The 16587-nt window shown below is 38.7% G+C and overlaps 1 long non-coding RNA gene across 2 annotated transcripts; it reads right to left on the minus strand.

The window, feature by feature from the left end:
- Positions 1-265: 265 nt before the first annotated feature.
- Positions 266-10798, minus strand: LOC140933124 (uncharacterized). Of its 2 annotated transcripts, none has more exons than XR_012165025.1 (2): positions 10515-10798; positions 266-1700 (listed from the first exon to the last, which is right to left on the minus strand). It is a non-coding gene; the product is annotated as an uncharacterized lncRNA (long non-coding RNA). The 2 variants fall into 2 exon arrangements; XR_012165026.1 differs by lacking the exon at positions 10515-10798 and adding an exon at positions 2658-2914.
- Between the last annotated feature and the right edge of the window lie 5789 nt (positions 10799-16587).

Raw genomic sequence — 16587 nt, forward strand, 5'->3', positions numbered from 1 at the left:
GGTGGATGGACTCGTTATAAATACAATGGCTATCCACCACAGGCACTGTCAAACCCCCAGTTATAGATGAATATAAAAGCAGCTAGTTAACCCTTACAAAACTGGCTCTGGGTCAGTCTTAATATAAAATCGTTCCTTTCTCATTCATGTCTTGATACCCCTGTTCCCTGAGAGAAAAGGAAGTGCAATAGAGACAACATTTCCCACAGGATTGCATCTATAGGAAAACCTCCAGATACTGTAAATATGAGAGGAGGACAATTGATTCAGGAAAAGTTCAAGATCTGTTCATTCAAAGAATGCTTTTTTCTTTTAAATTTTCAGTTTATAGCTGAAAAAAAAATCTATGTGATACATTGTATGCCATTTTCCCAGTAAGTTAATACAATATGTTTGGTACGTGATTTCACCAGCCTTTGTGACGGTGATACGTAGAAATAATAGCAACACATGCACAACTGCTGAAGAGACGTTATACAAAAAATACCAATTTATAAAATAAAATCGGACCATACTAATGAGCACTTAATTTTGCACATTTATTTTACTTGCTTTATACCATGCACTGAAGACGAGGGAGAACCCCGCCTAAGATCTAAATTGAAGGAATCCATCCCAAGTACATAATGATAATAATAGTTCGTGTTTACAGTGTATTAGTTGGGCTGTCATTAAGAGCTGGGAGGCGGAGATCTCATCCGGCTACTATGAATGTGGTCCCCAGCTACTTTCATACAAAAAATAGAAGAAAAATAGAATCAAAAGAAATCCCTAGCCGTTTGATTCCCCGCCTACTTGTGGCATTTACCCGGCAACTTGAAATCTTAGTGACGACCCTGGAACTATTAGGTAACCTCAAACCTAGTTATTTATTTAACTTAGGCTTGGGTAACATTCCTATTGAATGAAATACAGGTAAGAACTTAAAAACTAACTTAGGTCCAGGTTTCCATGTAGGAGTTAGCATAAATCATTATATAACACTCCCATATCTTTTATATCCTAGATGCCATGATAAACCATAATAGGGAATTTTTTTATGGTTGACATTTATGGGTAGGATACAAATTTCAGAGTGAAATATCAGGAAAATGTCTCAAAAAAGTAAAAAATGCTAGCAAATAAAAAAGGAAAGCACCTAGCATTTGCCTTCCCAATTAGTACCATTTCATGTAAAGTCTCTTCCAGGATAAATGGTGAGGAGAGCAAATATCCCAGCTGTATGAATTCTTGCCTTAAGTTTGTTAATTATTTGACACTTGATTTAATAATGAACAATGAATGAAAGAAATTTGAGGAATCACGCCCATAAATTTATTTTTCAGAAAAAATACCATCTTGAATTTGGAGCAATTTAATAAAAGTTGGTTAACAAGACAAGGTGTATCTTTGAAAATTGCCTGACTCTTATGAGGAGCCCAACTTTTAAGTAAAGATACAATTATCTTCCTTTTGACTGCCTACCATCGTACTGACAAGTACTAAACATTTACAGATCTTTATGATTTGATCCCTACCCTTATCCTCTTTCCTAATGTTAATATCAATACTACAAAACGTTGATTTACCGAACCAAATATTATGACGCAATTGTTTTCTCTTTCTAGTTCCTTAATTTGTGAAAATACTGTTCTGTGACAGGGTTCTGTCCATGGAAAACCTGACCTCTTTTCTGAATAGAGCATCTTTAGGTACAAAATCTGCAAAGATAATGGATCAATATTAGGACCTGTTGATACTTCATTTGGCAGTATGGGGTTGGTGGGCTGAAGCATTTGAGAATGGGGTACAAAAGTGACTTATCCACCTGTGGCTGAAAATTCCCACCTCTAGACCATCCACTAAATGTAGTAAACATGGAACTTGCATTTTGTGTTTGACAAAATCAAAATACCCAGCCTCTTACCTCCCTTCCCCATTAACATAACTGTTAATGATAAGTTCCATGTGACAACAACTCTTTTACATTGCAAGAGACCACCTCCCATAATCAACTAGGGATCCAAAAACATCAAAATTTTCCAGTAAAGACCTATAAAAAGAACTTTCTGTAAGGTACGGCCTCTTGTAATATCCTACACTACTCTTCCAGTATGTGTGATGTTTCACATTTTTTCTAACATAGCAGCCGTGAATTCAATATAATAGAGCAGAACTTATTTGCCTATCAAGAAACCTCTCAAATTCATCTGAACTTGAGTTCCATTAAGAGAACAAAAGAAATAAAAAGCAATGGTCATCTTTCTGCCATTAGCCCTTCCAAGGGTTAAATTTTTTGCTAAACTTGAATATGTTTTGTTGCAAAATAAGACCGAGTCTATAATAAAGGCGTTAATTGGTAAGGTGCGGTGGAAATCGTAGGCAGGAAAGCCTTGAACACGTAAGCAGGTACACAATGTCTGACACACTTCCACTTCAACTTTAACCAATTGCTGCTGAGTCAAAGTCACTATATGAGGAAACTGGGCTACTCAGTTGGTCCTGAGAAGAAACCACATTCTTTGGCGATACAGCAGGGTACTAAGGTTACACCCTTGTTCCTGTTACTTCATTATTGTGCTCAACTACTTTCTGCATCTGTTCCCCGACAGCCTAAATAAGCGGGGTCTACCGAATCAGCCTAGTCAGAGCAGAAGACAACCTATGCGAGATCTTACCAAGCTTGGATTTGCAGACGACCTTGCACTTGTAGCAGGACTAGAAGAGGTTGGTAGAACTTGCTGTCTACAAATTAATTTCATTAGGTGCTTCTACTCATCATTGGGCAGGGGGACACTGATGAAAAGCCTGACCTTGAGCACGATCAAAATCTGAGGAACCTCCTTGATCATTGCAGAGCGAGAAATATCAAGCTGAACAAGAAGAAGTTCCATTTGAAGTGCAGTGAAGTGTCATTCACCGGGCATGTAATGACAAGGAATGGGCTTATCCAGATCAGGCAGATCCTAAAAAAGTCAAAGCAGTTATTAAGATGGAGTGACCGGCAGAGATTCATTGGGCTTGTGAAGTATCTGTCTAAGTTCCTACAAGACCTATCAGAACTGTGTGAGCTACTGTGCCATCTAACACATAAGAAAGCTGAGTGATATTGGACTCACGAACAGGAAGATGGCTTTGAGAAAACTAAAGATGCTGTCTCCAAAGCACCAGTACTCAAGTACTTCAGTAAGAGTGACCAAAACGAAGGCTAAGGAGATGCATCTAGAGATGGACCTGGCTTTGTACTGATGCAGCTAGGCCAGCCAATGCAAGCAGAGCACCCACAATGGCAGAAAGGAAGTGCTCACAGATTTGAAAGGAATTGCTGGCCCAGGTCTTCGGCTCTTCGGCATGGAACACAACCACCACCATGTGTATGTTCGGAAAGTCATCCTCTGGACATATCACAAACTATTAGTCTCCATTTAGCAGAAGCCTCTGGTATCAGTTTTCAAGAGACTACAGCACCTACTGTTGCGGCTTCAACAATATGACTGTGAAATACGCTACAAGGAGACGCTGCTAGGTGATACCCTGTCAAGAGCTTATTCAGAGGACTATGAGTGATCAGCCTCAAAATCAGAGGTGGAGTGCATAAATGCCACTCACTTCCTTCCTGTTCCAGACCACCAGCTTAACGAACTTCAGAGAGAGATGGCTTGTGATCCGACTCTACAGTTTGTAAAGAAAGCAACCTTGGATGGCGTCCCAGATACAAAGGATGAACAACCAGCAGCCATTCACCAGTACTGTATTTCCTTGAATAATATTTCTTTTTTCGCACAAAAAGGGGGCAATTATTCGAAAGAAGGTGATTATTTGAGGGAGCCAATTATCTCAATATTGCTCACTGGCAGTCGTGTCCTAAATATTTTGTTTTATTTTTCCATTAAATCAAAAAATAATCATGCCAAATAAACTGATCATGGGCTTTTAAAGTGTTCCAAATTTAGTTCCTTGACTAATATTTTCAGAGCTTGAATCGTCACTGATCAGTTTTGCTGAATCTCATTGCACTTCAATTTGACAGGGGGGGGGGGGGATAAAAGGATAGGAAGATGGTGAGAGGGGCAGGGGAGGGGCGATTATTCGAAGGAGGCGATTATTTTAAGTATTTCCGTCATAGGGGGGTGTTAATTCGAGGGAGGCAATTAATCAGGGGACGGCTATTATTCTAGGAAATACAGTACTTTGAAATCTGAGATGAGCTCTTAGTACATGATGGTGTAATATTCAAGGGCCAGAGATGCATCATACTGCAGACCCTGAGGAAAAAGATCAAGCAGAAGCTACACGACTCCCATATCGGGTTGCTAGGCTGTTTATGCAGAGCACGGGAGACAGTATACTGGCCAGGCATGAATGCTGAAATCACTGACTACACCCAGAAATGTGACGTCTGTATGTCACTTCAGAGTAACCAGAGTAACTAGACCAAACAACCACTTACCCAACATCAAGGCCGGCTGGGAGAAAGTTGCCACTGACATCTTCACTCTTGATGACAAGAATTATCTCTGCACAGTACACTATTACTCTGGGTATTTCGAAATGGATTAGTTACACAGCAAAACAGGAACTGTTGTCACAAAGAAACTTAAGAGACATTTTATCACACATGGAGCACCTAATGAATTGCTAAGTGGCAATTTGAGAACTTTTTATGATCATCTGGGACTGAGCATGTAACCAGCTCCCATGGCTAACCGCAAAGCAATTGACGAGTAGAAATCACAGTTGAGACTGCAAAGAGCTTAATCAAGAAAGCCAAAACATCGGGAGCTGGTTATTTTCTTTCTCTGCTAAGCTGAAGAAACACCCCAATAGAGGGGCTTAACACCTCGCCAGCTCAGCACATGTTTGGGCGATGTACGCGAACCCACCTTCAAGCAGCTGTCGCCATTGGTGAAAGACGAGACAGTCAGAGTAATGCCACCTCCCCGTGATAAGAGCCAGACATGGTTCAAAACAGAAATAGGAGAACTAGCAGATATGCAATCCCATGACGTAAAGACAGAAGATGGAAGAATCCTCCGCAGACAGCCATTCTACAGCTCACAACCTACAGAGGCTCCCTGTAGCCCTGCAACCCCCGGATTTGGCAGCCTCTCCAGAGAAACTCCATGGACTTCAGCCAATAGAGGGTCAGTCATTCCCAACAGTGCCAGCCGACCAAAACCCCAGTTGCACTATCTAGCAAGGCCCAACCTCTATGCATAACACGTAACAAGTCTCAGCCAGTTGAAAATAGGATCACTAGAGCTGTGGCCGGTTTCTCGAAAGTCGCGGTAGTAGTCTGGTTTTAATTCTGAACTTCAGAAGTATATTAACAAGTATAAGAAGCCCATGTGTCTGGACTTTGTCGTTGAAGTTTGCTTTGTTGTGTGATGTGAATGTTTCCCCCTCCAATCTCAACAACTTTATTCTTAGTGAATTGCACAGATCTCCTTTCTGATGGATTCTAGTTTTTTTTTCAATTTGTTAGAGTTTCTTGAAGCTTTTAGTACAAGAAGTTGAGCACATACATTTTCTATTACATAAAGCTGCACGCACTAAAAAACTCCCTGATACATCTTTATCAAGAGAACATTGAAGCTAATTAATGGAATTTTCAAGAAAAAAATTGAGAGCAAGTTGAGAAAAATGCCCAGAAATTGTCAGAACAAATTTATTCGGTTTTCATCACTTTGTCCTATCATGTGGTGATCTCAGTGCTTGCACACGTTTTGGGCATACTGTACATACAGTACTCTTGTTGACTTTCATAGGCTGTGTTAACGAATGACAAAATATCAAAATCCACTTATAAGAACCTGATGAAATTTGGCAGAATCGCTGTTAATACATGTATAATTCCTCTTTACATAAAGGAAACAAAAAATTAAAGTTGCATAAAAGAGTTTGTCACACTTAGTAGATTAACATTGCTTTTTTCTCACTACACAGTGCCCACAACTCTTAAGGCAGAAGTTTGGAAAAAATTAACATAATACCTCTCATTGTTGATTGGTTACATGTACCACATGAATAAAAAAATGGAAATCAGAAATGTTGATGTTGGGCATGCAGGCATTTTGTGGGAAGGGAGGATATACAAATCTCCTAAAAATACTATGAGGGAGGCTAGGTTACAGAAACAAAATTTCACAAATTTTTTCAGAAAAAGCTGATAATAATAAAGGAATTTAATACTGGATATTAACCAGCGAAGGAGAGTGGATTCTATCTAACTCACCTATTGAAAAATCTACATTTTAGCATAATTCAGCTGTAAACATGGTGCTCTAGCAGTGCACTATTCTTCATAAAAAAGACCAAACCAAGCAGTGTAGATTTTTGTTGTACACTGTATGAGTACATTTGTGTAAGGTCTTCAGCCTGCACAGTTGCTACATTTGTACATTATTTAAAAATAATTGTTTGATATCAAAGTCCTTTTTATCTGCCTCTTTCACACTACCCATAATACACCTTGTTTACCCTTGTTTATCTGATACATAGTGACTCAAGGATCACATGTCTTGGATGGATATAGGAGCTGGCTGTACAGCATGACAGTTCACAACATTGGTAACTCTAAGAATGGCAATGTATACTGCCCCCACGAATAAGAACCTAGATTTTTCCAAGTTTTTTTTTTTTAATTTAGTTATTTGCATCACTGATTTACATTACTTACAAAGCATATAAATAAATGATTACATTGCTACTATACACGAATTACTTAAACAATCCAGATCTATAATACAGAGTAGCCAAAGTAACTTATTAAGTAGTTCTTGCATACTCATGTGCACCCACACACACACATGCACACAGACGCACTACGCACATTTACTGATTATCCGCCTAGGAGCATCAAAAGAGCCTCTAGAGAGTTAGCGTGATTGCTGTTCTCTGCACATCTCGACAAAGGAAATAATGAGTAAAGATCATTTTCCCAGATAAATGCTCCCCATTATTTTTGCATTGAATTTTCTTAAAATCCCAGTTTAAATGGCATAACGTCTTTCATAATCAAGACAATTTAGATTGTTTTTAAAAGGTGGAGTTCCCATGAAGGGTTAGGGCCTTTTTGTTTGGAGAAATAGATGTGATACCTCGCGATTAAAAGTGCATGATGGAAAAGCAGGTTTGTAGTATCGTTCACTAGGCCTATGCAAGACAAAACGGAGAATTCTTCATTAAGAAAGCACGAGCTGTTTTTCATCCAGTTACCAATTTCATTCCAAAAGGATTTAACCAAAGGACATTCTCAAAAGAGGTGCAAAACAGTTTCCAAGCTTTCTTTGCAGAAACTGCATTGATCATTAGATTTGATTCCAGTTTTTAAAAGGAAACAGTTTGTTGCCAATTTTCTATGCAGAAATTTAAAGTGAAAAACACGTAATTTAGATTCGTTGGTATATAGAAAAGCAATGGTATATGACTTACCCCAATCAATCATGTCAAAGTCACAAGAGTTGCAGTCTGCCAGCCATTTTTCCTAACTTTTACAAGGGATAGAGGTGCTTTGGGTTAGACATGATTTGTAAGCTAAATTACAGAAAGCTTCAGAGGGTAATAGGCTTCTGGTGTCGGTTTTAGCACCTTTCAAATTTTGTGGACAATGTTTTTGCGTTTTATATTCGAGACAGAGTTAGCCTAAAAAGGTTCTTATAGAAATGGTACATATACGTGTAGTTAGCACAAGTTAAGATTATTTAGGTTCTTAAGAAAAAAAATGCAATACAGCTAAGGATATACAGTGGGTCAGCTTATTATTAACTGGCTTGCCAAAAGACGGGCCCAGTTCATAAAATGCCTTCAATTTTTTTCTCCTGTGTGTATTTCTAGCAATTCCTGGTGGGAGTGTGACGTCTATTCTTCAAATCCTGACCCTAGACCTATTTCAGACCAATACCTATTAGGCAAATGTAAGGCAGTTCCCCTCCGGGATTTTCTGTTCACAAAATGTACGCTATCAATGATAAGTTAGTAGTTAATAATTATTATTAACTACTGACAAATCCGGGGGAGGAGTATTCCTGGGACTTCATGGTGGGGGGCTGTGTTGTTTTGCTCTCCAAATCCTGACCCTAGACCTTATTTTAGATCAATACCTATGAGACAAATGTAAGGGAAAACTCCCCCGAAAATTTTCACTGTTTTTAGTCATGGTGATAAACACTATAAATTATTAACTATAAAGCACATTAAGCAAAGTAAATGAAGACGTGCTTGAAGCTAGTGTAATATGCTTTTTCATTGTCTCCTTAAAAAGATGCTATGATGAGTACCTTTTGTGGATTTTCTTAGTTTAATTTTTGTTGAAGTTTAAACCTTTTGATGAGTTTTTTCCCTTCCAAAACGTGATTGCAAATCTCTCTCTGTGTGTAGAGCTCTAGTGTGTGTGTGTGTGTGTGTGTGTACATCCATTGAATAAAGATATCTCTCAAGCTATCATTGGCACTTTTTTTCAGTGCATTTTACAAACGATGGTAGGATGGGTTGCTTTGAGGTTTGTTATTGCTTTATGTTGAAGTTCAAAACGTTTAAAATGTGACGACCAATGTCTCTTTTTATCTTATTGCAATTCTTGCTTTGCATATGAAATGCCATTCCTTGCTCATTCTAGATCACCACCTCCCAAAAAATTTATATATATGTTTACTAGGACAGTTAGAAAGGCTTTAAATGCAATATCAAACAAAAATGAAACCTAAATTAAATTTGCTTTGTTAGTTTTAAGAACCAGAATTGAGAAATGTACTGCTCATTAATAGTGTTTTATGACCCACAGAACGACAATAATTTTTGGAATTTCTGGTTAGGTCAAATCAGTCACGTAATACTGTCACACTTTATTTCGGGGGGCAGAGGGATTGGGGCAGGGGTGCGTGAAAATAACGCTTATTGTTACCTGCTTAGAATGACTAACTTGCTTACTTTGATTCATAATGGTGGAATTTGAAAAGTTACAGCCTCGATTTAAAAATGATACTCATTTTTCTTGTTACGAAAGTCTTTTAAAAGGGTACAATGTTCAGATGAGTTTATGTTTAACTCTCTCATGAGATGCTATGTCACACAATGGTCATGCAGTGACAATGTGGTGGCCTCGACAGTTTGTACAGACACCCTCCCAAGAAAAAAAATTTGCATACCAAATTAGAAGTTATGTAAAAATGACCAGATAAGGAGCTAAAGCATTGACCTCATTGGCATATAAATTTCAGTTGGAGTGACAAGGCACCTATGTCTCCAAAGAAAATTCTGAAAGCTGACTTATCTGATATTTACCTAAGTGTACAGAATTTTTTCCATAAGTAGATAAGAACCTGTTTCAAATTTTAGGCTAAACAGGTTCTTATATACAGTGTAGAAGGGGGGCTTAACTGGCTCATTTTTCGCCTAACAGGCTCTTAAAATCCAGGTTCTGAGTCATGGGGTTTACTGTATGCCAAAAGTTTCTGTGTGCTGCCTTAAGCAGGCCACAACATATTCAATGTGTGAGAATGAAAAAATTAACCCACTGGTATCTGCAGGTTAACATTTTAACTGTAGTATTGAAATAGCCCACCTTCTAGAGGCTCTGATAGGGCAAAATTCTAATAAGCAACCTTGCCTTGAAACAGTGACAGAAGACTAAGTGACAACAAACACAGTTAACGACGGGCTGAATACAGAAATGCAAAAACGTGAAACTATATTACCTGAAAGTATTTGAAATTTAGTCTAGGGACATATGTGCCCTCACATCCACAAAAAGACCTCTTTCTACATTTGTATATATTAAAATTCAGCATGATAGTAAGTCCAGGAGTACTGTAGCTCTCATGCTAAATTTTAAAATACAAAATCCCTTGACGGACATCTTGCTACACCATAAATTGGACAGCTAGAGCTGGTCCCTACTTCGCTCTACTTCCTTTATATGATTCTTTAAAAGACGGACCTCTTTAAGACAGACCCTTTTTTCTGATCCCAGAGGTGTCCACAGAGAGTTAGCCAAATAAAAAATTGAAAGCAGGCTAAACTGTGCTCACATTTCTTGCAGAATTTTGATCCAAAAAAGTCTAACAGCATCATCTTCCAAATCAAAAGCAAAACACATCCACACTGATTTTCCAAATTATTATTCTTAGCTACTTTCAGGGAATCATGCAGTCTGCTGCCTGAATGACTGCACTAATCCCTAAATTTGCTAATTTGAGGGCCCTCATGATACAGGAAACTCTTCAGCCTAAACTTTGAAATAGGTTATTATTTTCTAAATCAAGTGTTTATATATTATTTTCTAAAGGAAGACTTCAAAATCCCCATGAACAATGCTTCAGTTTTTTCTTGTTACGGTAATTCTTACAAGCCCGGTTCGGTAAATAAGCTTTTATTAAGCATTAACTTAACTTATAATTTGCAGCAAAATCAAAAAAGCTCACAACTTCACGATCTATAAAAACAAGACTAGAGCTAGCCTAGCTTGAGCTTATCTGTACCATGACTCTAATCCTCATATAAAAACGCCTTTGAAAGTACTGCGAATAACATCTTACCTCAGAAGCTCGAAAATACATTCTTCTTACTACTGTCCTTCTCCGAAATCTCTGATTGTGCTTTCATCCTTGTCCCAGGCTTTCTAGCTCTCCAACATATGAAAATATGCGTTGACCGAGGAAAGTTTCGAACAAACCTCAAACTTCTGTAAAATTCTCCAAAACCCATCAGGGAAAACGCTCCAAAACTGTTTCCTACACAAGTCTTCCACACGATCAAAACACTGAAACGAACAAAACTCATACTACAGCCCTCCCCTAGTTGGGAAGTCACATGAAGAAGACACGATCACAACGCACTTTGATTGGAAGAAAAAACACTCCATTCTATTGGTTGATAGGTGAGAGGACCAAACTGCAACGGAGGACACAACTGCAACGCTACAACCAGGGGGGCTGGCAGCGAGGTTTGGAACCGAGTTTACATGATCGCCCCAGTTAAGAAATTCGGCCGAGTGAGGAGTGGAGTGAGACTGAGTACAAATTTTCCTTGAAAACAAATATGGCGGAGAATGCAGACATGGAAGGACGATGAGTTTTTGCTCGGTTTTAAGTTTTCCCGCGTACAAATATCAAGAAAAGGTTTCTATGAACTTTTTTAATGGACCTTTTGGACATCAGGAGGCGTGATGTATGAACAGTTCATGGGTGACTTCGGGATCTCGGCAAGTTCAGTTATTTTTAAGCTTTGTGAATTTTCGAACGATCATCTTGCTCCATCTCTTATATTTTTCCACTTACAGTGGTGTCAAGACTCTCTTCCTTATCTTAAACCTATGCTACGAGCACAATATATTAGTATGAGTCTTGCAACAATCATATGTGAATGTTCATTAAACCACTGATTTTCTACTTCGCTGTTCGTAAGTTTGTTTGTGTACACCGGGAGGCACAACAAATATTTATTGGCTTAAATACAGAATACAGGGCCAATTTAATAAAAACCAGGGTAAATGTTCCAATCACTTTGCTTCACATATACTGGGTCTGTCAGTATAAGCTAGTTTTAATATCACAAAGCTGGGAGGGGTTTACTGAACCTTCAAAACCTTCACTGGAATGTCATTGGAGTGATAATCAATAAATTTCCAACAGCAATACCGTATTTAGTAGTTTTGTATTTTATAGTGACTTCGGTTTCAAATATTTCCTTGAAATTGTTGGTACAAAAATTACCATTTAGCTATGAATTATACTTGGAAAGATTATAGTGGTTTAGTGTGAGAACAAGAGGTTATGTATTGGTCAAATCGAAGCTTCAACATGCCCCCCCCCACCGGCCATCCCCCGGGCATTTGACTTTATTGAAAATTTTTGTTCAAATTCCCCCCTACCCGGGCCAAAATGCCGTTCAAATGCCCCACACTAGGGTCCATTCAGGTGATCAAATGCTCCCACCCCGGGGACATTTCACAGGCACAAAAATGACAGAAGGACAGCGTAAACGCCTTCAGTTGTCGAACAAAATCTTTACAAATATAACAAAAACTGAGAAACACTGTTAGCGTATTTACTGCGAACAAAAGTCTCGTGCAAAGCGGCGGAAATCGCCTCAAGGTCACTGAATGCTCAGCTTTTCTTCGTCATGCAACATACAACGCGTTGTATAAAAAAAGATCCCACCTATTGAGATTACTACATCATGACCATTTCACTGACATGCATCATCGCTCATCTTATTAATTAACATACTTACAGTAGGTAAATGTAGTTGACCTGAGCTTTTTATTTTATTTTATGTTGTTGTATTGAATCGCCGGTATAGGTGTTGTATTTCATTGTAAACTCAACAATAAAATACATTCATACATTCAAAGTCTGAATCCAATATTAAAAATTTTAAAATTTAAATACTTCAAATACGGCACAAAGCTTGTTTAAGCACAAAGCTTGTTTAAGCCCTTTTCCACGAAAATCCTCTAACACCGCATCCCCCATGATAGGTCGCCACGCCAAAAAATGTTATTAAAAATCGAAGGTGCAGTTCAAATTCCCCACCCCTAAAGCATGGGGATCAAATTCCCCACCCCCTAGAAGACTCTGATAATCAAATTCCCTCCTCCTCGGGACGGCAAAGGTGTCAAATGCCCGGGGTATGCCCGGGGGGGGGGGGCATGTTGAAGCTTCGATTTGACCGATACATTAATCCAGTTACTAATAAGAGTGAGTACATCAGAGAGGGGTATACTCAGTTTGCGTTTAGAAAATCCCCCAAAGGACTGAAGTACAAGAAACAGAAAAAAGAAAACTGAATGTTTTGCAAAGTTTATAAAGAGAATCAGAAGGGGCTTAAAAAATATACAGCTTAAGTTTATTGTTTGTGTAAGTTATGAATCTGATTTACAACTAAATTATACAAGGTAAAATTGATTTTTTTTATCAACCATCAAAAGAAGTTATTGTCAGGCTTGAGCCCTATCCTCTCAGCAGTTCTTTCTACGATACTACCCTTGGCTTATTTGGCCTAGATGGGTATGTGCTGCTGATTTAGGGTGGTGACCATTTCACCCTCTTTTTGAACAAGGTGTCTGTTTGGGTTGTGAAGGTTGAAGACAAAGCGGTCTATAGAGTACAGTCTATTGGTACCACCATTTCCCCCCCAAGTTTTGCCATGTTTCTAAGTGTAAAAGCTACCTTAATATTTCTGTATGCTAAAGGAAATGAATCAGGATTATAAAATAAGGTCTGTTGGCTTAAAAAGGGTAGGGAAATGATCAATATGTGTCCTACTACCCATACTCTCTTTCAGTGTAAGCCCAGGAAGGTGATCTCAAATTTAATTCCCTTTTTACCACTTGTTGTAACAGCAAAGTCAGTGAAGGTTTATAGTCTCTAAAAATATTTTTGCCAGCCTCAACACAAGTTTCTAACTGTTATTGCTGACTGCAAATAATATTATCTTAATAATCATTTGACATTTTTTTTTCCAAGGCATTCTGTGGTGTTTTCAATATCCACTAGCTTAAGGCAATTTTTAAGTTGAGAGGGTTTACTTTGATTTCAATACTAACGTGGCAGGTTGATGTCCAAAGGTGTAAAAAATTACATGCAACTATATGGCAAAAACTGATCACAGTGGCCAAAGGAAAGGCAAAAATAGAAATGTCATCATTTTTTTAATTTTATAAATTCCCTTTGAAGCATATTTAGCCAGATGTAGTCCTTGTCAAAAAATGCAAACTTGAACATTTATTTTCTGACCTTGGCTTATCTTTTTTAAACTATACTCTTGTTCCAGTGGGTAGTGTAGTTTTTGGAATAAAATATTTATAATTTCTCCCTCTTTGTCTGACTCAAACTGAAGGCAGTGTAGTAACTGCTGTCATGAAAAGAAAATTCCAAACACACAAAATAATCACCCTTTCATTTGCCTACATTAAATCACACGAAGATAAGAACTTAAGCATATCAAGAGTAAATGATCTCTTGGCAAAATTTATTTAGCTTCTAGCACATTACAAAACGCATGAACTACGAGATTCGACCATATGCCACTCAATCATCCAACGCAACTGTGCAAGGATAAGTTCACAATCAAGGATGAAGAATTAAGAATCTCAATCATCAGAAATTTTCGTCTTTAAGGTGTAATACACTGTGTAATAAAACGGTAAAGAACTCTGACAACTCTCCTACTTGACCACAGCCACCGCGCTTTTTTTAATATCACGAAGGTTTAATTTTCGGCCTTTCACTTGAAAATATAAACTCTTCTACATACGCATTGGAGGGTTGGCCCTTCTTCTAGTCTTCTGGGTCTTCTAAACAGAAACACAGCTTGACATGGGGGAAAATGTACAATGACCGTTCACTGGTCTCGTTCTTAGCGTAGTAAACCGCATGTAATGACAAACGTAAGACCAGAAGACAGGAAAACGTAAGCTCCACATTACTGCGGAAAAAATAGGTTACAGCAAAGAAAGCAATGACCAACAGCACTAAAGGCGAATTCACTTCACACTGTCAAATCGCTGCGAAGACGAACTTCTTGATGTTGTTCCCAGCCCGTTTCGCGCATGCTCGCTACAGTTCTCGAATGATTGACAGATTTCTTAACTGGGGCGATCATGGAAAGCCGAAAAGCGGCAAGATCAAAGGCCATTGCCAGCACCCCCTGGATACGACAGATCAAACTCTCATACTGAGCATGGGCTGCCTGTGTAAGGAGATACCATGTTGGTGTCCCTCTGAGGGGCACAAATATGGCCGCCGGAAGTTTTCTGAAACATCTGCCATTGAGTTGTGCTATGAAACCAGGCAGTTTGCATCTATCAGTAGGTCATTAACATTAAAATTATTACTTATTCTTGTACAAGGACTATTCAGATTGCAAAAACTCGAAAGATAAGTCTTCTATGTCGCTTGGGTGACTCTAAGTTTTCTCGGCCGTCATTTTACATGTTTTTATGTCAACAAGGTCGTGGTACTCAAAAGCTCAGAAATTCAATAAGAGCGTAGCCTGCTTAGCAGGCGCTTGGAAGTAATGGGCGTAAGAGAGAACGAGACGCGCGAGGGATTTTACTAGCGGAGGTCTCTCTCAAGCGAAGCACTATGGGTAAGAAAATTCGTTTCTCTATGCATCCAAGAAATTTTGACAAAATTATCTGTACGTTCGTCCACCCCTTCATTTAAGCCAGGGTGAAATTTTGTATTTCAAGCAACCACGGTTTGGCGGTAAATCGCATGGCCACCCGGAGAGAGAAAAACAACAGCAAAGCTAAGTCTTTTTTGGACTAAATATTAGTATCTACACTGACGTGGATAAAAGAGAAGGAACTAGAGCGAGAGATAAACAACAAAGGAGACGAATTTCGTTAAAAGAAAAAAATGGAAATTTTATAGCGACAGTGAGAAAATACTGAATGTTGTATTCAAGACGACAACCTCGTTTCCAGGTTCTCTCTCTTACCCGTCCAGATAAAGGAGTCAACATTGTTCTTCGCATTTTTCTTTGATTTCTGGACTGATTCTGCCATAACTCTAACGATAAAATAGAGGTTCGTTACACCAGGCAGAGAAAGATGCAAATTTCGCGCACCTTACGACGCATGGTCTGTTGCCAATATTCCCAGAGGAGTCCTGGGTATTTAAGTGGTGGATGGGCAAATTCGATTTAAATACGGATACGTGTGGACATGGAAAGTTTTGAATCCGGAAAGAAAAAGTTGCGGATTCAAAAATATCTGTATTCGTGTGGACGAGGCCTAACTAGGAAGTTTCACGTTGTAGTCGTGCAAAACAACTGCAAAAAAATTTACAAAAAAGTGTGTTGCACGTGCAATATTAGAGACCTATTGTCGTTTTGTATTGCAGTTCTCGTTGCCGTCGACATTTAGCATTACACATTGACAATTTCATTTTTTGTTTGAGCAAACATAAGGATATTAACGAGAGCTTCGATTTTAGCCCTGGCTAAATCTGTATGTTAAGCTCTATCTCAAAACGAAAACCCTGTCAAACCTAGAATTTGTTACAGGAGAAAGTGTTAAACTGCTCTAACATCCTTTTTTTAGAAAATTATATTTTGAATTTTAAATTTGTTTACGTTAGTTGTGATTTCATGGTTCGATGCTTTTCTTGGACATCTCGTGACTCAGGAAGCCCCTTGGTTGTACTGGATTTACTGCGCTTTTCACAAACATGCGAATTCTGAAGTTCAAAAGCTAGCCTGCGTAGCAGGCGCTTGGTCCCAGCGCCTGCTACGCAGGCTATTCAAAAGCCAACTGACGATTGCGTTTTTTGCTGCCGTTAATCATCTTAACGGACCTCTTAGGAAACAAAACTTTACTTTGACGGGTTCAAAAGGCGTTGTGTGTTTCTGTGTTTCAAGGTCCGTTGCTTGTCGTCGTAATTATGATTGACGGCACCGAAAAACGGAATTGTGAAGGCGGCTTTTGAACTTTAGAGTTCGCATGTTTGTGAAAAGCGCAGTAATCAATTTCATTATTACTCAAAGATAAGCTGCATAAGATGTTTATTTTCAATAAGGTTTATCATAGTTTGTAAAAGCGGTCCTGTAGTGATACTTTCACTTATTGAAGTTTCCGTTGACCGAGCAGCGACCGGGAGCAGC

Source organism: Porites lutea, chromosome 4 (genome assembly GCF_958299795.1).
Source record: "Porites lutea chromosome 4, jaPorLute2.1, whole genome shotgun sequence".
Classification (NCBI taxonomy): domain Eukaryota; kingdom Metazoa; phylum Cnidaria; class Anthozoa; order Scleractinia; family Poritidae; genus Porites; species Porites lutea.